This window comes from Bos mutus, chromosome 4, assembly GCF_027580195.1.
Source record: "Bos mutus isolate GX-2022 chromosome 4, NWIPB_WYAK_1.1, whole genome shotgun sequence".
NCBI classification, from domain to species: domain Eukaryota; kingdom Metazoa; phylum Chordata; class Mammalia; order Artiodactyla; family Bovidae; genus Bos; species Bos mutus.
Genome location: NC_091620.1, coordinates 6,619,200 through 6,642,311, shown reverse-complemented (window position 1 = coordinate 6,642,311; position 23,112 = coordinate 6,619,200). Strand labels below are relative to the sequence as shown.

Below are 23,112 nucleotides of genomic sequence, written 5' to 3'. Positions count from 1 at the left end.
TTGTTTACAGACTTCTCATGCCCGAGGCCTAGGGCCTGCCAGGGATAGTGCTGAATGTTTATGCTTTGAGATGTCCAAACTCAGGAGTCGGAATGAGTCTCCTTGTCCCTGTTTATCACTCAGACAAAGCAGCTCTCCCGTGTCTGCCAAGTCTGAATGCAGATCTGTCCCCAGCATCTCCTGTCTCACTGCGGAATCACCAAAGCCAAAAAGCCATGGTGAAAAAAGTGCCGAAGCAAACAGAGATTTGGGCCAAAATGCCCTCTGGAGCCAAACTCAAGTTTCTGAAGAAATAGATTTATTTCTAAAATTAGCATCTTTCCAAATGAGATCACAGTCTGTAAAGCATTTGCGGTTGCAGTCCAAGAAAAGACGACCAGGATGACCTTGTGTGCTCACTGAGAGGTGGTCAGCTCTTCTCAAAAGTCAACTAACAGTCCCCAGGGTCAAGGGGATTTGGAGAGACCTTCCTCACATAATAACTTCTAAAAAAAGAAGACTCTCAAAGGTCTCAAACACATTCTCAATTAGCACGCGAGTCTGGCAGCCACCTGACTATTTAGTCATCCTTTGATTAATGAGCTCAAATATCTACTGAGTTTGAGAACATGCCAGGCACGAGGAACGCGAAGATGAGTAAAGCGGCCCCCCTTTGGAACGTCCAGGTCTGAGGCTAAACAGAGCGATGCTTGGACGCAGTGCTGCCTGGGACAGGGCGCCAGCTCTTTCCGGGACCAGCTTCCAGGCTCTTACGTAACACTCAAGACTGAAATCCTCCTTAGGCTCAAACTCTGCAGAAACAGAGCATTTCATCCTCCCCGCTCCACCCACAGAAGTCACAGCAGTAAACAAAGTCCAGCTGACGTCCTGCAGTTTGTTTATTTGGTGCTTTGTCTGGGTGGACATTCCTCTATTTGGGGGCACAGACAAGTTTTGAAAACATTCTAGCTGGTCGAGTCAAATCCAGAGGCTGGATCTGAAGGTGGTGCGGAGCAGCCCCACCGACTGTGGGCCAGGCTGTCGCTGCCCTGGGGTCGAGGCCGCAGCCCGGGTCCTGGGCCCACCCAAGGACCAGGAGGCCTGGTGCTGTCCCCACAGAGCCCCCCAAACCCTGGTGGCAGCCGGTGCCCTCTCACCGCCCCTCCACGCGGTTCTCAGGCCAGAGCCTGCTTCCCCCAGCCAGGAAGCCCTCCCCTGGGAAGGTTTGTCTTCGTCCACAGTCCTCAGGACGAAGTGACTCTGTCTGCTCTGGTGTGCAGCCTGAGGCCTCAGATTCTCGTCCGTGCCTCCTTAGCAGCGCCTGCTCCACACCCTTGAGCCCAAACGGAGAAGGAGGACGTCCTGCACCACCCGCCGTGTCATCTGTGTCACAGCCTCTGGGGTGTTCATGGCTGGTTTGAAAACTGGGGCCACTTCCCCAGGCAGTAAGGATGGGGACCCTCTGTGTTGGGGGAGTGGTAATGACTGTCTTCCAAGCGCCTGAGAAGCTGACCCCCACCCCTGTCTTCATTCCTCTGACTAGCCCATTATAAGAACTTCGGAAGGAGACTGAGTAACCCAGAAAACTTTGCAAATCGCCCATCACTAAGTTTTGCGACTCCTCACCTGTGTTCTGTGCTTTTTGTCTTCTGATTCCTTGCCAAAGTCTTACTGGTCATACAAGATAGATTTTACACCTAAACATAAATCTATAAGGTCTAAATCTTCTAGAAGAAAACATAGAAAAAATGTCTTTCTGAACTTGAGGTAGGCAAAAATTTATCTAGATGTGAAACAAAAACAAAATAAAACAACAATAAAAAAAATACCTATCAACCACAAAATGAAATATGATAAACTCAGCTTCATCAAAATCAACAACTTCTGCTCATAAAAATGCACTTTAAGAGAATGAAAAGATAAAACAGACTGGAAGAAAATATTTACAATGCGTATAGCTAACAAAGTACTCTAAAATATATAAGAAACTGTAATCAATCTGTAACAAAAAGACAATCAGACTAAAATGAGTAAAAATTTGAGCAGACATTTCACAAAATAAGGTATATGAATGGCCAGTAAGCATGTAAGAACTTGCTTGTCACCATTAGTCATCAAAGACAATCAAAAATCACAATGCAGTGTCACTTCACAGCCATAACAATAGGTAATAATCTAAAAATCAAGCATGGCCTTGAGCTGAGAAGTGAGGCATCTAGAACTTTCACACATCACTCATGAAGTGAAAGATTCTGGAGATGGTTTTAGAAGAAGGGCAGCAGTTTCTTATAAAATTAAAAGCATAACTTATCCAGTGATTCAGGCACACCCCTGCTGATATTGAAGAAAGAGAACTCAAAACCTATGTCCACAGCAAGACTTGTTTGAATCTCGTATCCTTATTCATAGTATAATACCCCATCGTATGTATGTTCTACATGTTGTTTCCTGTCATCTACTGATGGGCACATGACTTGCTTCCACATTTTGGCTACTGTGAATAACGCTGCTATGAAGATAGGTGTTCAAATAGCTGTTCTGGTCTCTGCTTTCATTTCTTTGGGCTATAATGCCAAGAGTGGAACTGTTGGATCATATGATAATTCTATGTTGAATTATTTGAGGAATTGCCATATCATTTTCCATGGGGGCTTCCCAGGTGGTAAAGAATCCATCTGCCAATGCAGGAGATGCAAAAGACCTGGGTTTGATCCCCGGATTGGAAAGATCCCCCGGAGTAGGAAATGTCAACCCACTCCAGTAATCTTGCCTGGATAATCCCATGGACAGAGGAGCCTGGTGGGCTGCAGTCCACGGGGTCACAGAGTCAGACACGACTGAGCACACGGGCATGCATATCATTTTCTGCAGCAGCTGCACCATCTTACGTTCCCACAGTGATGTCCCAGACTTTGGATTTCTCCTCATCCTTCCCGACACTTGCATTTTCCGGTTTTTGATTAAACCTATCCAAGTGGTGTGAGGTGTTGTCTCACTGAGGCTTTGACTTGCACTTCCCCAGAGACTAGTGATGTTGAACGTCTTTTTATGTACTTAAAGGCCATTTGTATACTTCATTGGAGAAATTTTTATTCAAATCCTTTCTCTGTTTTTAAACTTTCTATTGTACAAGTTCTTATATATATTTTGGATATCAATTCCTTTTTAGAAAAATAATTTGCAAACATTTTCTCCCTTTCCGTGGGTTGCTGTTTACTCTGCTGACCGTGTCCTTCGCTGTATGTAAGGTTTTAATTTTGACGGGGTCTACCTTGTCTACGTTTCTTTGGTTGCTTGTGCCTTTGCTGTCCAAAGAATCACTGTCAAATCGAATGTCATGACTCTTTCTCCCTACGTTTTCCTCTGAGAGTTTTATAGTCTGGGCACTTGCATTTAATATTTTGATCCATTCTGAGTTAATTTTTTTCTGTTGTATGCTGTAGGGGTCAAGCTTCATTGCTTTTTGCATGTGTATATCAGGTCTTCCCAACACAATTTGTTGAAAGAACATTCCCAACTGAATGGTCTTGGCACTGTAGTTGAACAGCTCATGATTCAAAAAGAGTAATTTCCCCCATCCTCCTGTGTTGCTATGTCACACAGTTTTAGATTAACTAACGCTGCTCAAGACCTTATTAGCTAGTTATAGTTAGGGTGTGGGGGTTCACTGTGGGGAATCCAAAGAAAATTGCTATATCTACATATCTATATTTATATCCTCATTTCCTGTGTTGTTAGACTCTTCTGAACGTTTCTTATTATGTTGTATATTTTCATCAAGTTCTCACATTCAAATTTCCTGCCTTCAAAAATTGATCCATTTTTCCAGTTTAAAGTTCAACTGGACAACCTAAGTGAAAATTGACTCTAAAGTTCCTACCCCATATTTTCAGTCTTTTGGTATCAGGAAACTCCTTGCAAACAGAAGTAAAATTAGATATCATATTTGTTTACAAACAAATTATTTGATGGAACACAGCTGTGGCAGGAAGTTGAACTGCTAACATTTTGTGTAATTTTAATTCTATTAATTCATTCTGCATATGTCTATCAAACATGTGGTGCATGCTGGAAATGTTCTGAGGATAGAGTAGTGAAAGAAAACAGACAAGTTTGTGCTTTCAGGGAGATAATATTCCAGTGGGAGCCAATGTTTAATAAAAGAAGAAAGTCCCACTCTTTTGCAAGAGGAAAACTCGACACTTTTGAGAAAATAAACGTTTAATTTTGGCCAACCTTGCCAAGGATTTCAGTTTATGCTCATGTATTTCAGTGGACTGACTATTCAACAAGTCTTTCTAACCTCTTGAACATGCTCTTACGACAGCTACTATGAAATTAATTAACAAACGGAAAAAGCCAATTTTGTGACTGCTGAACATAAAATATTCAATCCCCTGAGTCTTACTAGACAAAATGTGATTGAGCCACCTGTCAAGGCAAGAGTTGTTGTGATGTTGCTTTCAACTTATTTGACAACTTTTTTAAAAGCTCAAGGCTTTCCTCGTAGCTCAGATGGTAAAGAATCTGCCTGCAGTGCAGGAGACCCGGCTTCAGTTCCTGGGTCAGAAAGATCCCGTGAAGAAGGAAATGGCAACCCACTCCAGTATCCTTGCCTGAAAAGTCCCATGGACAAAGGAGCCTGGTGGGCTGCAGTCCATAGGGTCGCAAAGAGTCAGGCACAACTGAGCGACTGACTTGCAATACTTGCACTTTCAGGTCAGTTCAGTCACTCAGTCGTGTCCGACTCTTTGCAACCCCATGAATCGCAGCACGCCAGGCCTCCCTGTCCATCACCAACTCCCAGAGTTCACCCAGACTCATGTCCATCGAGTCAGTGATGCCATCCAGCCATCTCATCCTCTGTGTTCCCTTCTCCTCCTGCCCCCAATCCCTCCCAGCATCAGAGTCTTTGCCAATGAGTCAACTCTTCGCATGAGGTGGCCAAAGTACTGGAGTTTCAGCTTTAGCATCATTCCTTCCAAAGAACACCCAGGACTGATCTCCTTTAGAATGGACTGGTTGGATCTCCTTGCACTTTAAGAGCTCAAAAATTCAAAACCTTTTCACCAAATCGTTCAAGAGAATTGCCCTTTCAAGAAGGTGTACCTGCCTTAATGCACAGCCCCTGTACATCATTGCTTGCCCCTGGCCCCTACACAACGGCAAACATATAGAGAGAAAACAGTAACCTTTGGAGTCAGGCCAGGGTCAGGCCAACCCTGAATCCCAGGGTTCTATTTATTCTGCCCCTGATGTGGGGATGATGATGTCCACCTCTTATAGTTATTGTAGGAGTTCAGTGGGACAGACAGTGCAAGAAAAGTGTCTGGCACGGTGTCTTGCACACGGTGTCTTGCACACGGTGTCTGGCACATGGTGTCTGGCACACGGTAAGGGCTCAGTAAATATTACCATCGCTTTTGTATTGTTACTCAACAATGGTCATTACTCTTCTTCATATAAACAATGGGATAAGTCATGGGAATGCTAATTTCTCTATGAAGTGGGATTTTCTAAGAAGGTCTCTTTGAGAGCTTATGCAATTAAAGACGGTAGCAGAAAAGCTGAAAGAGAAATTTCCTCTCCTCTGACACTTCCAAGTAGGTGTTGAAAAATTTGGTTCTACTCTTAACTCCATATTTTTTTCAATCAGTGTATTTCCTCATCTTTTGGCCCACCTTTTCCTTCTCCCTCCCCTCACTCAACATGTTTACACTTTGTCTCAGACAACTCTAGAACCACTTACACAGGACGTTGTGTGCTGGGATTAATTCAACACTGAGAAGTGGAGCCACAGCCGTCCCAGGGAGGAATCAGTTCACACCTGGCAGAAGCAGAATGCAGAGTCCCCACAAGCGGTGAAAGGGCTGACTCTGCTGTTTAGCAGGAGGCTGCAGGTTCCTTCAAAATAACCCTTTAAGAAGGGACACTAACAACCTCTCACGGGGATTTTGGGCTGCTCTCCACGTGTGTGGTCATCATCATGAGTTTTAGCTGCTTGATCTGCTTAAATGATTTTGTTTACAGTTTTTCTCTATATTCCTAATCATCATTTAAGGGAAGAAAAAGTCACTTCTTTAAGGTAACTGGCTCTTGTATTACTCTCTAGGCTTAGCTTGATTGCTGGCTACGAACACAAAAGATCCCTTTCTTTAAAAAAAAAATGTTCTTAAATATACACAGTAGAAAATGTAGATACTCATGTTCCTTCATTAACTTGAATTAGAAATAATGACTGTAAGAAAAAAGTCAGTGTAGGAATTCTTTATTTTAAAAGTTAAGAGATGTTTCCAGGAGACATCTCACTATTGACCTCGTATTTTAGTGAGAGGAATTCATTCAACCCCGTAACATTCAACTTCAATTATTAGAAACCACAGTAGGCTAGACCAGGAATTTAAAACCAGGGTCCTACTCCCATGCAGTGCCTCAGTGGCGAGTCTTTGGTTGGTTCTAGTAATTTGTTTCTGCTCTTCTTCTGAAAGATGGAAATGGGAGTTCCCTTGTGGCTCAGCTGAAAGGTGGAAATAGAGCTTCAGCCACTTCACAGGTTTGCTAGGGGTCAAATCATACAATGCAGACTTCTCAAAGGAGTAAGAGAGAATGTTTGGGGGAAAATGAGTTGCTTTGTCTCCTGCTTTGATTTGTTTTTAGTTATGTTGTTAGTTTGGAAATGTAAAACATCATTAAGAAAGTTCATAAATTGTGGCATTTGTCAAAGTGGCACATTGTTTTATAAGTTTGAGAAATACAGTCAGGATTTGTGTTTTGTGTAAATGTTCTTTTGCTAAAGCACATAAAAATTCTCTTTAGTGAATAAAACTATTTCTCAAAAATAAAGTACAATTCAAATATGTTATACTTTTAAAACTAAGGCAGAGAAGCAATCAGTTAAACTATTTAAGATTTTGGTTGGACTGCAAAAGCTTTCTGGGTTCCCTGAGTTAAAACAAGAACTCCTTCAAACTCCTGCTGACTTGGATTACAGGGGTAACTTTACCATATTGTGCTGTAACCTGGGTGCTTGGGTGATCTGGGGAGTGAAGGGTGATTGCCCTGTGAGTAAATACAAGGTCAGAGGGCTCATCACGTGGGGTGGGGGGGCACGTGTGTGACCGAGAGCCTAAGAACAGACGAGCACTCCAGGAGCAGTTGCTGCAGTCAGTTCCCCACTTCCAGACCTCCGCTCCTGTCCCCTCAGACCGAAGCAATCTCCTCGCTTATTTTTATTGGATATCCATGGTTATTCGTCCCAGCCCTGTGCCTCTTCAGGAAAGACTGAGTTGAAAGGGAACCCGAGAAGCTGTGAAAGGCCCTCTCCCCACTTCGCCTTGCCTGCCCATGACAGAGCCTTCCGCCTGGCCTTTGTGCCCAGCTCCTCACCCAAGAAACGCTGCTGTATTCCAGGAACCGAGCTGGCCTCTGGGAACATGATTCTGAGCAAAGCAAACAAAGTTTACAATTTAGCAGGGAAATGCAATCTACTGAAAAGATGATTTTAAATAGAATGTGATGTAGATCTGTTAAAACAGAGAGAGTCTCTTTCCTCGTTGAGCGTGCTGTCAGTTCCACTACTGTTCAGATCTGCCACTTCCCGTCCACTCCACGCATAGCCCAAGCTCCACCTTCTGCTCACACCCACACTCACTGGCAACTGAGAACAGCACAAAATTTTCAAGGGCATAAACAGTTGCTTAACTCATAAGTGTTTTCCAAGGTTACTTAAAAATCACATCCATAAGTGATAATGTGAAACCAGATTCTCTGCCAAATTACCAGTTCCTCAGTCACAGCCTGGACTCCGTCAAACTTGCTTTATTTATTAATCACTTAACATCTGGAAGGACTTGATAGTCCCACTGAGCTTGGACGCAGCCCACGCGGAATCATCTGACTTCTCTTAATTCCCCTGCGCAGTGTCTTGAGATGGTATTATCTCGTTCATGTCGGTGGTGCCTCATGAGTGCTGCTGATATTTCAATCTATCCTGCTTCCTTTATCATCATCAGAGAGTGGTGAAGTCATGGGAAGGGTGACATGATGATTCAGCTCAGACCAGTGCTTGCGCAGGACGAATCCTGCAGCTTCTCCACAGTGGGACCCGCTAGTGTGTTTCCCAGGTAAGTGACCTTGCCACCTTCTAGCACTTGTTCCAATTAAGAATCCACAATTATTTTTTAAACCCCAATTCTTCATATTGGTCTATTGATTTGTACGCACCACAGACAGCAGCTCTCTGGAGAAAGGTGTGCTTGTTCAAGATGAAATGAGACAGGTCCACCCAGGACAAGACAGAGTAGGAAGCCCAGCCTCCCTCGGGGCCATCAGCTCCTCAAGAGCTGCTTCTTGTCATCAGGGTGTCGGCAGCTTAGGACCTAAAGACTTGCAGTATCTGCAAATGTTTAAGATCCAAAAGAATGAGGCCAGAAAGGATAGAACTTCAGACACCATGTCAGATGGTGCACTTGGTGAGAACTCTTACATCTGCAGAAAGTGCTCAGACATCAAGTGGATGGTTATTCTCACTGTGCAAACAGCAAGTAAAATTGTTTATGGAGCCTCCACAGGACTTGTGGAATCAGCCAAATGCACAGGCACATCACTCAACCAAATGAATGTTAAAATGTACCCATGTTCCTGCCCCTGTCCATCAGTAGAACACTGAAGTGGTGAGACTATATGCCTTCAAACCAACAGTGAGTAGGATAGCATTCTACTGCCAGAGTAGAAATCACAAATGCACTCTGATGGATTGAACTGTGACTCCAAACTGCCGCCTCCTCTAAATGCACGCTCTCTGCCAGGGCCTTTGCAGCTCCTTATGCTAAAAGCAGGTGTACTTTATCCACATTGGCGCTGGGCTTGGCCAGTGCCTCCTGCTGGCCAGTAGGACTGCAGCAGAGATGACGGTTCCAGAGGCTTGATGCGCGGCTTGTCCTCCACTCTTCGGTCATCACCAGCCAGCTCACGGCAGATCGAGAGACAGCTAGAGCAGAGCCGGACCCACCTGTATCTCAGAACCCACTGAACAGCCAAGATCTATTGACTTTTAGTCAATAATATGCTGCAGGAAGTGAGTGCTTCTGTTTCAAACACCAGCTGCTAACTGACAAAAGGCATATAAGTTATCTGCTTTTCTCCATAGTTTGCCCAGTTACTGAATATTGTTTTCTAAATTTGCTGCAATTGTGTCAATAAATAAGACGGTTCTGTGAATTTAAGTGACTTGAAACTGAGACAGTCACTGAAAAACAGTAGAGTTTTCCTTGTGCTGCTCCCGAGGGCCCTGCTGTATTCCAAAACACAGCCTTTGAACATGTGTGCAACTCCAGAAGTTTTTACTATTTCCATATTTATACTATTTTCTCAGATTCGATAGCCATGGTCATAAATTATTTTCACTGTTTTTAAGTCCAAAACATGTACCCATTCTTTAACTTTGATTCCAAGAGGTATTTTTAGTGCTCACTTAAGAGGCAGAGGAACAGGTGGAGGCGGTCTTTCAGAGAAAGACTAGAACCCTAATAAGGATTTTCAAAAACACCTCAGGCTTACACTCAACATCTTATAGAACTTACTGCCTCTCTTAACACCAACAACAGTTAAATGCAATTTCTAAGAGCTACAGATATAATTGCAATAAAAATATGAGCTATCTAGGAATAAATCTAACAAATTATGTGTAAAATTCTTATGGAAAAAATGATATAATTTAATCAAAATTCATTAAAAGGACCCCAAAATGCATTATGTTCATGGATAGGAAGGCAAAATCATTAACTTTTCCATAAAAATAAATTATAAATTTAATTCAATACCAATCACAATCCTGAGAGGGTTTTTTCTTTTTGGTGGTCTTTAGTAAATCAGTTCTAAAATGTATATGAAGGAACAGAAGACCCAGTGTAGTCAAGACAAATGCCTCCGAAGGCTAAAAATGTCACCACATGCAAGAGCATCACACAGAACCATAGAGAACACTCAGTGTGTACATTCCCTGGTCTTGAAAAGTCAGCATTAAATCAGTTCAGTTCAGTTCAGTTGCTCAGTCATGTCCGACTCTTTGCGACCCCATGAATCGCAGCACACCAGGCCTCCCTGTCCATCACCAACTCCTGGAGTTCACTGAGACTCACTTCCATTGAGTCAGTGATGCCATCCAGCCATCTCATCCTCTGTCGTCCCCTTCTCCTCCTGCCCCCAATCCCTCCCAGCATCAGAGTCTTTTCCAATGAGTCAACTCTTCGCATGAGGTGGCCAAAGTACTGGAGTTTCAGCTTTAGCATCATTCCTTCCAAAGAAATCCCAGGGCTGATCTCCTTCAGAATGGACTGGTTGGATCTCCTTGCAGTCCAAGGTACTCTCAGGAGTCTTCTCCAACACTACAGTTCAAAAGGATCAATTCTTCAGAGCTCAGCCTTCTTCACAGTCCAGCTCTCACATCCATACATGACCACTGGAGAAACTATAGCCTTGACTAGACGGACCTTTGTTGGCAAAGTAATGTCTCTGCTTTTCAATATGCTATCTAGGTTGGTCATAACTTTTTTTCCAAAGAGTAAGCGTCTTTTAATTTCATGGCTGCAGTCACCATCTGCTGTGATTTTGGGGCCCAAAAAAAATAAAGTCTGACACTGTTTCCACTGTTTCCCCATCTATTTACCATGAAGTGATGGGACCAGATGCCATGATCTTAGTTTTCTGAATGTTGAGTTTTAAGCCAACTTTTTCACTCTCTACTTTCACTTTTATCAAGAGGCTTTTTAGTTCCTCTTCACTTTCTGCCATAAGGGTGGTGTCATCTGCGTATATGAGATTATTGGTATTTCTCCCGGCAATCATGATTCCAGCTTGTGTTTCTTCCAGTCCAGCGTTTCTCATGATGTACTCTGCATATAAGTTAAATAAGCAGGGTGACAATATACAGCCTTGACATACTCCTTTTCCTATTTGGAACCAGTCTCTTGTTCCATGTCCAGTTCTAACTGTTACTTCCTGACCTGCGTACAAATTTCTCAAGAGGCAGGTCAGGTGGTCTGGTATTTCCATCTCTTTCAGAATTTTCCACAGTTTATTGTGATCCACACAGTCAAAGGCTTTGGCATAGTCAATAAAGCAGAAATAGATGTTTTTCTGGAACTCTCTTGCTTTTTCCATGATCCAGCGGATGTTGGCAATTTGGTTTCTGGTTCCTCTGCCTTTTCTAAAACCAGCTTGAACATCTGGAGGTTCACGGTTCACGTATTGCTGAAGCCTGGCTTGGAGAATTTGGAGCATTACTTTACTAGTGTGTGAGATGAGTGCAATAATTTGATCCAAATACCATCAGCAACTTAATCCACCCCCAGCATGACTAGAAGCAGGAAACCCCATGTGTTACGGCCTTCATTCTGTTTGCACTTACCTACGGGGTAGCTGGGGCTCAGAGGACAGCTATCATTACAAATATGAAGGCCCAGCACATGGAAGAAGCCCACCCACAGAACCTGGGGCGAGGAAGGACTTTCTAATATCAGACTTCACAACAGCCGAGGTGCAGCCTGTGCATAAGAAGGCTGCCTGCCACAGACAACCTCTCATCCCCTCTCCATCCACTCACTAAACAACCCATTCAACAGCTGCCCACTGAGCGCCGTCTGCACTGTTGTAGGCCACAGAGATACGCTACGGAGCAGAAGAGCTGTGATCTGCACACACGCAGCTCATGGTCTAGACAGCAGGAGAGACACAGACACTGGTCATGTTTTGTCATTTTGTGCGAATGTAGTTACATATGCACATATTTGTATATACACACGCACATAGCTCTATGTATTATTTTACATGTGTGTGTGTTATTGCTGTTCAGTCTCTAGGTCGTGTCTGACTCTGTGGCCCCATGAGCTGCAGCACTCAGTTCTGGCTTCCCTGTCCTTCACCATCTCCTGGAGCTTGCTCAGACTCATATCCACTGAATCAGTGATGCCATCCAACCATCTCATCCTCTGTTGTCCTCTTCTCCTCCTGCCCTCAGTCTTTCCCAGACTTACGGAATTTATAATGTGAAATGTGCTACATAGTTTAATTACATATGTACTTAAATGATTAGAGGTATAATTTCAGGACGTGCATCAGCAGTGTGTGTGTTTGGAGAAGGGCCCGAGGATGGTTTTCTAAATAGCCAATGCTCTCACCATGTCCTCACCTGCAGTGGGCACGTCAGAAGTCCTTAGACAGAAGCCAGCTCACTAGGAAACAGATGCAGAGTGATCCCACAAGCAAGAAATGAGGACTCGGGGACCTTGGCTCCCCCAGAGTCACCCTTGGCTGCTGGTGGGCACCTAAATCCACCCTCCAGGATGCCTCAGGCCCTGGGCATGAAGGCAGGAGAAAGCAGAGCTGATGGGAAGATAGGTTCAGCAAGTGGAAAGTTTATGGTCATAAAAAAGCAATTTTGGGAAATTCTCTGGCAGTCCAGTGGTTAGGACTTGGGACTTTCACCCCGGTCACCTGGGATCGATCCCTGGTCAAGAAATTCAGATCCCATAAGCCACGTGGCACTGACAAAAAGAAACAAAGCAGTTTTTCCTCATCGAGGGAGATATCGCCATTGTACTGTTTGAGACTTTATAAAATATAGCATTCATCTGTTATTTGTATGCTTATAATGAAATAATCGATGAAATAAAGATACTACTATTGTGGGTGAATCTGCTATTTGCACATACACATGTGTCAGAGGAGCCCGGTGGGCTGACAAGAGTCAGACACAACTGAAGTGACTTAGAACGCAGGCACACGCAACATAAATAACCACATGCTCAGATAGTCGTGTCCGACCCTTTGCCACCCCATGGAATGTAGCCCACCAGGCTCCTCTGTCCATGGGATTCTCCAGGCAAGAATGCTGGAGTGAGTTGCCATGTCCTTCTCCAGGGGATCTGCTCTACCCAGGGATTGAACCTGGGTCTCAGGCATTGTAGGCAGATTCTTTACCAACTGAGCCACCAGGGAAGATAATATTCATAAAGCATCAAAAATATTTATAAATAATACTTAGAGAAAATATTTTTTCAGTTCAGAGTTTCCTAGAATAACAATGCATTCCCTAGTGAATATGAAAATGCTGCTGCTGCTGCTAAGTTGCTTCAGTCGTGTCCGACTCTGTGTGACCCCATAGACGGCAGCCCACTAGGCTCTTCTGTCCCTGGGATTCTCCAGGCAAGAACACTGGAGTGGGTTGCCATTTCCTTCTCCAATGCATGAAAGTGAAAAGTGAAAGTGAAATCGCTCAGTCGTGCCCGACTCTTAGTGACCCCATGGACTGCAGCCTACCAGGCTCCTTCGTCCATGGGATTTTCCAGGCAAGAGTACTGGAGTGGGTTACCGTTGCCTTCTCCGAATGAAAATGCTAGGTTACTAGAATTTTTGTTACTAATTATTTACAAATCATAATCCATCATGTATTTCAAAATTTAATTTCTAATTCTCTATTTACCTTAATGCTTATTTCAATACCGGAGAGGAATTTCCAAATTAGAAAAAGTCCCTAAAACTAAGCCCTTCAAGGCTTTTCTTTTGATTGGTTTGAATATGACTTTCAGGTTGAAAATACCTGCTTCCTGGACTACCTACCATTTGCGGTCCCAGTGAAATGTCAATCAGACTGGATCTTGCTTTGGATTTGAAGCTTTTGGTCTGAGTATGGAAGATCTTAGGGCTGAAAGACATACTCTTCACAATTTAACAGAATTACACAATTTAACACTGCAAAGATCACTGTTTAAAAACAAAACTTGAGAAACATTTTTGGTTATGTCAGAGTATTAACCACATTTATAATCTTCAAAAAGCTTCAAAAATACTGAGTGGAAGCAGAACATGAGTCATATAATTTACCAGGTAGGCTCACAGTTGAGCATAATGTGCTAATAGTAGGGGAAAAGGGGAGACACACATTCAGAATTTTTAAAAATTTGCTCGACAGTGTTTGGTGTTGTTCACACCTGAAACCTCAGAGGAATCAAAGCTGTTGCCAGCACTGCAGTCCCTCAGGGTATCACTTCCTCACTGTGTATCTGAAAGAAACGTCGGAAGCTGGCAAGGATCCCTGCAGAGATATTAAAGAGAAACACAGGTGGAGACCAAGGTGGGCGGGGAAGACCCTCTCCTCTGCCCAGAGACAGCCACTGAGACTCCGCCTCCGGGGGCAGGCGACCTCCTTTCCTCTGGGCTGACGTCTGCCAAGGCAGATTGAGGCTCCTCAGAGTTTTCCTTCAGGAAGTGCCAGCGGTCACCCCCTGTGGGATCAGTGAGAACAAACAGTCCTGCCGTGAGTGTATTTGCCATTTCCTTCTTCCCCATGTGCTTAGACCTCCAGTGAGCTTGGTTGGATTATCAAAATGAAAGATCTTGGAAATTAGTTTAGTTTTGGACATGAGTGATTTCTCTGAAAGAGCATTCCTGCTAAATTGGCTAGTTAAGGAGTATATTACATTCACTTTTCCTAGGCCGCTGGGCATGCCTAAACAACATAAAATAGCAGAACTTTTAATGGGAAAGAACACTATATAACTCTCCTGTGGAGGCCAAGTTCTATCCAAATACTTGGGAAGAGTCAATCAGTGCAAGTGAATTTACGCCTCATCAGATGCCTGTGGACAGTCCTGGATGGGCTGCATGTCACCATGGTAATAGGATGCTGCACATCTGATTTGTAAGAGAGCTCATCTACTCTCTCTCATGAAACAGTAAACACACCTGAAAAGTTAATTCAGGACAGAACTGACAAAGACTTACACAATTCTTATTGTTTTGCAAGTTAAGCTCCTAAGAATTATAAATTATATTTATATTAAAATAGAATTAGTGAGCATTTAGTAACAGACAACTTTTCATGAAATTACGTGAGATCTCTTCTTTAATGTCTTATAGCCCTTCTGGCACAATGGCTTAAAGATTCTTCTAAAACCATTCAGAAATGCTTTTAGTCTGGGTGCCAAAAACTATTCACAATGTGGATAAAGCAAAATGGTCATTTTATAGACACCATGCAAATGTGAGGCAGTGTTTCTGTCCACAAGGACACTGTGATGCTTTAGATTCTTGAGGGGTCTCTGGCTAAGGGAAATCACAATTTTAACTTGGAATAACTGGGGAAGCCCCAATGTTTGTTCAGGATATTTTGAAATGAGTAAAACATTCAAATATGCAATTCAGTGATGGGATTGGTAGTTGGGGCTTTGGAAAGCTACTTTTATAACAATCTGTTTATAGTAAGTTTTATAATTATTTCTATTCAAATTATAGAATGGTGAACTTCCAGATGTTTAAGCTGGTTTTAGAAAACACAGAGGAACCAGAGATCAAATTGCCAACATCTGCTGATTCATCGAAAAAGCAAGAGAGTTCCAGAAAAACATCTATTTCTGCTTTATTGACTATGCCAAAGCCTTTGACTGTGTGGATCACAACAAACTGGAAAATTCTGAAGAGATGGGAATACCAGACCACCTGACCTGCCTGTTGAGAAATCTATATGCAGGTCAGGAAGGAACAGTTGGAACTGGACATGGAACAACAGACTGGTTCCACGTAGGAAAAGGAGTACGTCGAGGCTGTATACTGTCACCCTGCTTATTTAACTTACATGCAGAGTACATCATGAGAAATGCTGGGCTGGAGGAAGCACAAGCTGGAATCAAGATTGCCGGGAGAAATACCAATAACCTCAGATATGCAGATGACACCACCCTTATGGCAGAAAGTGAAGAAGAACTAAAGAGCCTCTTGATGAAAGTGAAAGAGGAGAGTGAAAAAGTTGGCTTAAAGCTCAACATTCAGAAAACTAAGATCATGGCATCTGGTCCCATCACTTCATGGCAAATAGATGGGGAAACAGTGTCAGACTTTATTTTGGGGGTCTCCAAAATCACTACAGATGGTGACTGCAGCCATAAAATTAAAAGATGCTTACTTCTTGGAAGGAAAGTTATGACCAACCTAGACAGAATATTAAAAAGCAGAGACATTACTTTGCCAACAAAGGTCCATCTAGTCTTTCCAGTATTCATGTACGGATGTGAGAGTTGGACTCTAAAGAAAGCTGAGTGCCGAAGAATTGATGCTTTTGAACTGTGATATTGGAGAAAACTCTCGAGAGTCCCTTGGACGGCAAGGAGATCCAACCAGTCCATCCTGAAAGAAATCAGTCCTGAATATTCATTGGAAGGACCGATGCTGAAGCTGAAACTCCAATACTTTGGCCACCTGATGTGAAGAACTGACTCATTAGAAAAGACCCTGATTCTGGAAAAGATTGAAGGTGGGAGGAGAAGGGGATAACAGGGAATGAGATGGTTGGATGGCATCACCAACTCAGTGGACATGAGTTTGGGTAAACTCCAGGAGTCGGTGATGGACAGGGAATCCTGGCCTGCTGCAGTCTGTGGGGTGGCAAAGAGTTGGACACGACTGAGTGACTGAACTGAACTGATGCAAATTATTTTTAAATAATGAAGAACATTAAGTTCATTGTGTAGCAATAATAAAATGACTGCTAAGATTCCATATATACAAATTATTTTAAAAGAAAACAAATCAGACACCATGGTGTCAGATATTCCTGGATAGAATAAAGACTACCTCTGGGTGACTCCAGTTCCACAATGGGGGGTTGGAATGGACTGCATTTTATGACAGAGCATCTGTTTAAACTGCGTTGGTCAAGTTATCTTTTTCCATCACACAAGCAGGTTTTGCACAGAGTTGTTGGGGCACACTGACAGGAGGACTGGGCCAAGCCCTTGAGTGTAGACGGCAGGCCATGTACACTTTAAGTGTCAGTTTTTCTGCAGGTAAAATAAGGGGTACAGCAAGTGGTTTATAAGTTCCCTTTCTAGCAAAAAATAAAAATTAAAAAAAAAAACTGTCCAAGGGATCAAGTTATTATTTCCCTACCACTAAATACCATATATTCAGTAGGCATCAAACACAATATCTTGTAAAGAAAAGTCCAGAGGAAGCAGATTTCTTCATAATATATAGATTTTCAAACAAATAACAATGAAATAATGAATGCTCTGGAATTAAATAGGCTAAGGAAATACTAGGTACCTGTAACCTAAGATGATATACAAAGAATTTCTGTTTGACTGGGAAATTGATCTACCAAAGTCCTTGGGTCTATTCTAACATAAGATTTCATGATTTTGAGTTTCATTCAACAATGCTACAGACTGTGGTCCTAGTCTCCAAACCCTAGTTTTCACAAGATACCAAGAGAAAGGGCTATAGAGCCTGAGGCCCACCAGGCTCCTCTGTCCATGGAATTCTCCAGGCAAGATACTGGAGCCGGTAGCCATTCCCTTCTTCAGAGGATCTTCCCAACCCAGGGATCCAACCCAAGCGTCCTGCACTGCAAGCTGACTCTTTACCATCTGAGCCACCACAGAAGCCCCATAATTGACATAAAATAAATACACATATTAAATATGTACAAGTTAATGTTTTAACATCTGTATTCACTCAGGAAACCACCACTCATTGTCATAGTAAATGTGTCCATCAGTTCCAAAAGTGTCTTCCTGCTGGCTTTAACCTCTTCCCCGGTGGCCTCCCCTCCTCCAGTACCCAGGCAAGCACTTTCATCACAATTCAGTAGTTTCCATTTTCTAGAATTTTATATTAGTCGAATCATCCAGTGTGTGCACTTTTTGTCTGGATTGTCTCATCAGCCTGATTATACCAAGACATCATTTCACCAGCGTGTATCAGCCCTCTTTCCTCTTTGTTGCTGAGTAGCGTCCCCTTGTGTGACTGTATCACAGTTTACCCATGCACTCATAGAGGGTGTGTGCTTCCAGTTCTGGCTGTGACGTATGACGCTGTCCTGAGCATTCGTGCACGACTCTGTGTTGACATATGCTTTTATTTTTCCTTGTAAACTCCTAGGAGTAGAATGACTGAACACACTGGAGTTGTACGCTCATCTTTTAGAAACTGCAATTGTCTTCCAAAGCAGCTGTGCTATTTTGCCCTCCCCTTCCGCCTGCCACCCCCGCTGAGAGTTGCGGTTGTTCGCAGCCTCACTGACACTTGCTATGGCTGATCTTTTTATCTGTAGCCAACCTTCCGTGGTTTAACTTTGTGTTTAACGGGTAAATAATGGTGTTGAATGTGCTTTCATGTGTCCACTTGCCACTCTTATCTCTGCTGTGGTTCAAATCTTTCATCCACTTTGTAGTTGGTGGTTTTGTTTTTTTTATTATTAAGCTTTGAATGTTCATTATATAGCCTAGATACAAGTTCATGACTTGCAAATAATTTCTCCCTGGCTTCTATTTTTATTCTCCTAATAATCCTTCAAACAGCAGCAATGTTTTATGTTAATTAGCTTAAATTTATGCACTTTTTTCGTTAATGGACAATGCTTTTGATATCACACCTAAGAACCTTAGGTCAAACAAGATCTTTCCTTAATTTTTTTCTAGAGTTATTTTGTTTAAAATAAAATTTCTTCCTGAAATAGTTGATAGAAATCACCAAAAAAGCCATCTGAGCTTGGTGGCTCCATTGTGAGAAGGTTTTGTTTGCTTGTTCACTAAAAATTCAGTTTCATCAGTAGGTACATTATTCAGGACTGTTCAGGTAATCTACTTCTTTTTTGTCATCCAAAGAATCCACCCTTTGGGGGAAATTTGTCCCTTTTATCTAAGTTGTACAATTTATTGGCATAAAGTAATGCAAAATGCCTCCCTGTTTTCCTTTTACCATCAGTACAGTCTGCAGTAAGGTCGCCTCTCTCATTCCCGACGCTGGTAGTTTGCATCTCCAGCCTTTTCTCTTGCTCGGTATGGCTAGTTTATCTAGTCACTAAGGCAAGCACGCAGCTCCATCTCCTTAACCCCGGGGGACATCCTCCTTCTGCCTGGGTTCCCCTCCCTGCCCTCCGGCGGGTGAGCTGGGGCAACTTATGTTTGTTTCTCGTCTTTCAGAGCTCACTGTCCTTCAGTGCTTGATTCCAGTGTCTTAAAATTATTGTTTCATATATTTGGCTGCTTTTTGGTTGTTTCAGACTTAATGGTAAATATAATCTCTGTTATTTCATCTTGTCAAGAACCAGGAGTCTCTTCAATGCACACATTTTTGAGACCCAGATATGTTGAAAGGGCCTTTTGTAACCGTTAGTATTTAACTTGGTAAATTGTAAGAATTATATATTATATCTCTATTAATCAGGACAATTCCATTTGGGAGATGAAAGTCTCAGTGCCTATTACGTATATATACTTATATTTATATATGATTAGGAAATAAAAGTTTTGTTCAACATGTGTAGTAAATTATTTTTTTGAAGCGTGACTGTCATGCGAGTGTATGTTCCTCATTTCTTTGTCTCATCACAACAAAGCTTTGGAGCAATGGACATTAAGGCCCTCGGCGCGTCACAGCTCTTGGGTCTTGGACAAACCGTGCTACAGCTCTTAGGCAAAACAGCTAACCAAATCAGCTGTTACAGCTCTATTTTATTTAGAAGATAGCAGGAGAGTGAGAGAGAGAGAGAAAGAAAAGAGCACACGCACGCGGGAGAGACAGTCCGTGAGAAAGCACTTTGGCTTCTCCTTTTATATGTTTGTCCTCCACCTGGGTCTGCCCTATGCAAATTGGGCTTAGCCAGGAGTGCTGCTTGTTCTGCCTGAAGTCTTCACTCTGGTCCTCAGACCTTCCTTTGACCTTCCTTTTTTTTTAGCCATCACCATTTTGGACTCCTTTTCCCTATTCTACCTACCTAACAGTGACTACTGAAAGATAATTGTATGTTCAAAGCACTGTAATTGTTGATGCCCTGACTTTACCACACTGTCTAGTTCCCTTAAGAAGTGTGGGACAGCGGGAGGATCCGCATGGGTGTTGCTTGCTGCAGGCTTAGGGGAGTCACCATGCTTAAAACACGGCAGACACTGCAGGATGAGCAGAGAAACTCTTGGATGAAGCCATACAGGCTGTGAAGGTCCAATCATTCCTGGACAAGAACAAGCTTATGTATGCTCTGAGGCATGCTTCTAATATGCTTGGTGAACTCCAGGATTCTATGTTATCACTAAAGAGCTACTGTGAACTTCATACGGCTGTCTCTGATGAACTGCACTGCTTGGAAGTTTACCTGACAGATGAGTTTGCTAAAGGCAGAAAAGTGGCAGATCTCTATGAATTTGTACAGTATGCTGGAAACATCATCCCAACGCTTTATCTGTTGATCATAGCTGGAACTGAAAGGTTGTTGCTGAATCATGAAAGGCGCTGGGACTCTTGGCCTCCGGAGGAGAAGAACTCAATCCAGGGCCCAGAGACGAGGCTTGATCACTCAGAGCTTTTGTGTAATAAAGTTTTATTAAAGTATAAAGGAGATAGAGAAAGCTTCTGACATAGGCATCAGAAGGGGGTAGAAAGAGTGCCCCCCTGCTAGGGTTAGCAGTGGAGTTATATACTTTTTTAATTAGTTATTACAATGAATCAAAAGAATGTCTGGAGGTTGTAAAAATCTTACTAGACCCACTCCTGTAATTTACATTTTTAAGATAACAGGATTAGCCAGAGGTTTTCAGGAAGGAGAAACTGTCCTCAAGCAGGATACATTGTTGTTATATAATCCTTAGTACAGAGTTTAAACTGAGTTGTTTGTTGTGTAATCATCAGTTCCAGGCTTAAAGATCAAAACGTTGTATGTGACTAAGACTAAGGAATGTAGAGGGAAAAAAACATTTTCCTTTCCTCCTCCTTGAGAATTCCAGACCCCTATCTCCTCCTTGAGAACTCCAGACCTCTCTCTCCTTGGGGACCCCAGACTTCTTATCAACCTGCCTAGGAATTGACTCTCTCAGAATTGTATATGTTAAGTCATTTCCTCAGTCCAGGAAAGATATTTTGAAAGATTTGGTAGAAATGTGCCCTGTTGTGCAATACCCATGAGAGGTCTATTTCTTTGAAATTATCTACTTCAGTGTACCACGAATATCTTACCTGAAGCAGGAGAGCCAACAGATGAAGCAACAACTGGTAATATCAGTGATTCCATGGATTTTGTACTACTCAACTTTGTAGATATGAACAAGCTATGGGGTTGAATGCAGCATCAGCGACAGAACTGAGATACAGAGAAAAGAGAACAAGAAAGACAAGAACTGAGAATTTTAGCAGGAAGAAATTTGGTGCACCTTAGTCAGCTGGAAGGTGTAAATGTGGAATGTTACAGATTATTTTGACCAGCATATTGGAGCAAGTGGTGAACTGCAGAGATGCTTTGGATCAGGAATATCTTATGGAGTACATTATTCAGGTTTTCCCCTGAAGAATTCCACTTTCAGACTTTGAATCCATTTCTTTGGGCTTGTGCTGAGTTACACCAATATGTAAATGTGAAAAAAATAATCATTTCTTTAATTGATAGATTCGCTTTATTTGCTCACCATGAAGATGGACCTGGAATCCCAACAGATATTAAACTTTTGACATATTTTCACAGTAGGTGGCTACAGTATTACAGTCTAGACAAGACATGCCTTCAGAGGGTGTTGCATCTTTACAAGTCTCTCTCATTAACCTTACTATTAAGTGTTATCCTGACCTTGTGGCTATGTTGATAAAGTTCTAGAAGCAACAGTGGAAATATTTAATAAACTCAACCATGAATATATTGCTACCAGTCGTGCAGTTTCACCATAAGCTCACCAGACTTTTGAAGATACCCCTTGACACAACAATATTTTAAGCCTTGAAGTTAAAATATTTTCACCCACTCTTTGAGAACTTTGACAATGAGTCCAGAAAGAGCATGAGTTGTTATGTGCTTAGTAATGTTCTGGATTATAACACCAAAATTGTCTCTCAAGACCAGGTGGAGTCCATAATGAATCTGATATCTACACTGATTCAGGATCAGCCAGATCAGCCTGTAGAAGACCCTGACCCAGAGGGCTTTGCTGATAAGTAGAGCCTTGTAGAGAACATTTTGTGCAAAGTAAGGAACACTTCATGCAAAGATGGGCACAATAAAGGACAGAAATGGTATGGACCTAATAGAAGCAGAAGATATTAAGAAGAGCTGGCAAGAATACACAGAAGTACTATACAAAAAACATCTTCATGACCCAGATAATCACAATGATGTGATCATTCACCTAGAGCCAGACATCCTGGACTGTGAAGTCAAGTGGGCCTTAGGAAGCATCACTACAAACAAAGCTAGTGGAGGTGATGGAATCCTAAAAGATGATGCTGTGAAAGTGCTGCACTCAATATGCCAGCAAATTTGGAAAACTCAGCAGTGGCCACAGGACTAGAAAAGGTCAGTTTTCTTTCCAATCCCAAAGAACGGCAATGCCAAAGAATGTTCAAACTACCACACAATTGTACTCATCTCACATGCTAGCAAAGTAATGCTCAAAATTCTCCAAGCCAGGCTTCAACAGTTTGTGAACTGTGAACTTCCAGAAGTTCAAGATGGTTTTAGAAAAGGCAGAGGAACCAAAGATCAAATTGCCAACATCCATTGGATCATCAAAAAAGCACAAGTATTCCAGAAAAACATCTACTTCTGCTTTATTGACTACACCAAAGCCTTTGACTGTGTGGATCACAACAAACTGGAAAATTCTTAAAGAGATGGGAATACCAGACCACCTGACCTGCCTCCTGAGAAATCTGTATGCAGATCAAGAAGCAGCTGTTAGAATAAGACATGGAACAACAAACCATTTCCAAATTGGGAAAGGAGTACATCAAGGCTGTATATTGTCACCCTACTTATTTAACTTATATGCAGAATACATCATACGAAATGCCAGGCTGGATGAAGCACAAGCTGGAATCAAGATTGCCAGGAGAAATATCAGTAACCTCAGATATGCAGAACACCACCCTTAAAAGCTAAGAAGAACTAAAGAGCCTCTTGATGAAAGTGAAAGAGGAGAGTGAAAAAGCTGGCTCAAAACTCAATATTCAAAAAACTAAAATCATGGCATCCAGTCCCATCACTTTATAGCAAATAGAGGGGGAAACAATGGAAACAGTGACAGACTTTATTTTCTTGGGCTCCAAAATCACTGCAGATGGTGACTGCAGCCATAAAATTAAAAGATGCTTGCTCCTTGG

The 23,112-nt window shown here is 42.4% G+C and overlaps 1 pseudogene; it reads left to right on the top strand.

Moving 5' to 3' along the window:
• The first annotated feature begins 632 nt into the window (after positions 1 to 632).
• LOC102269029 (vacuolar protein sorting-associated protein 35-like) lies at positions 633 to 21,952 on the top strand (annotated as a pseudogene).
• Positions 21,953 to 23,112: the final 1,160 nt, after the last annotated feature.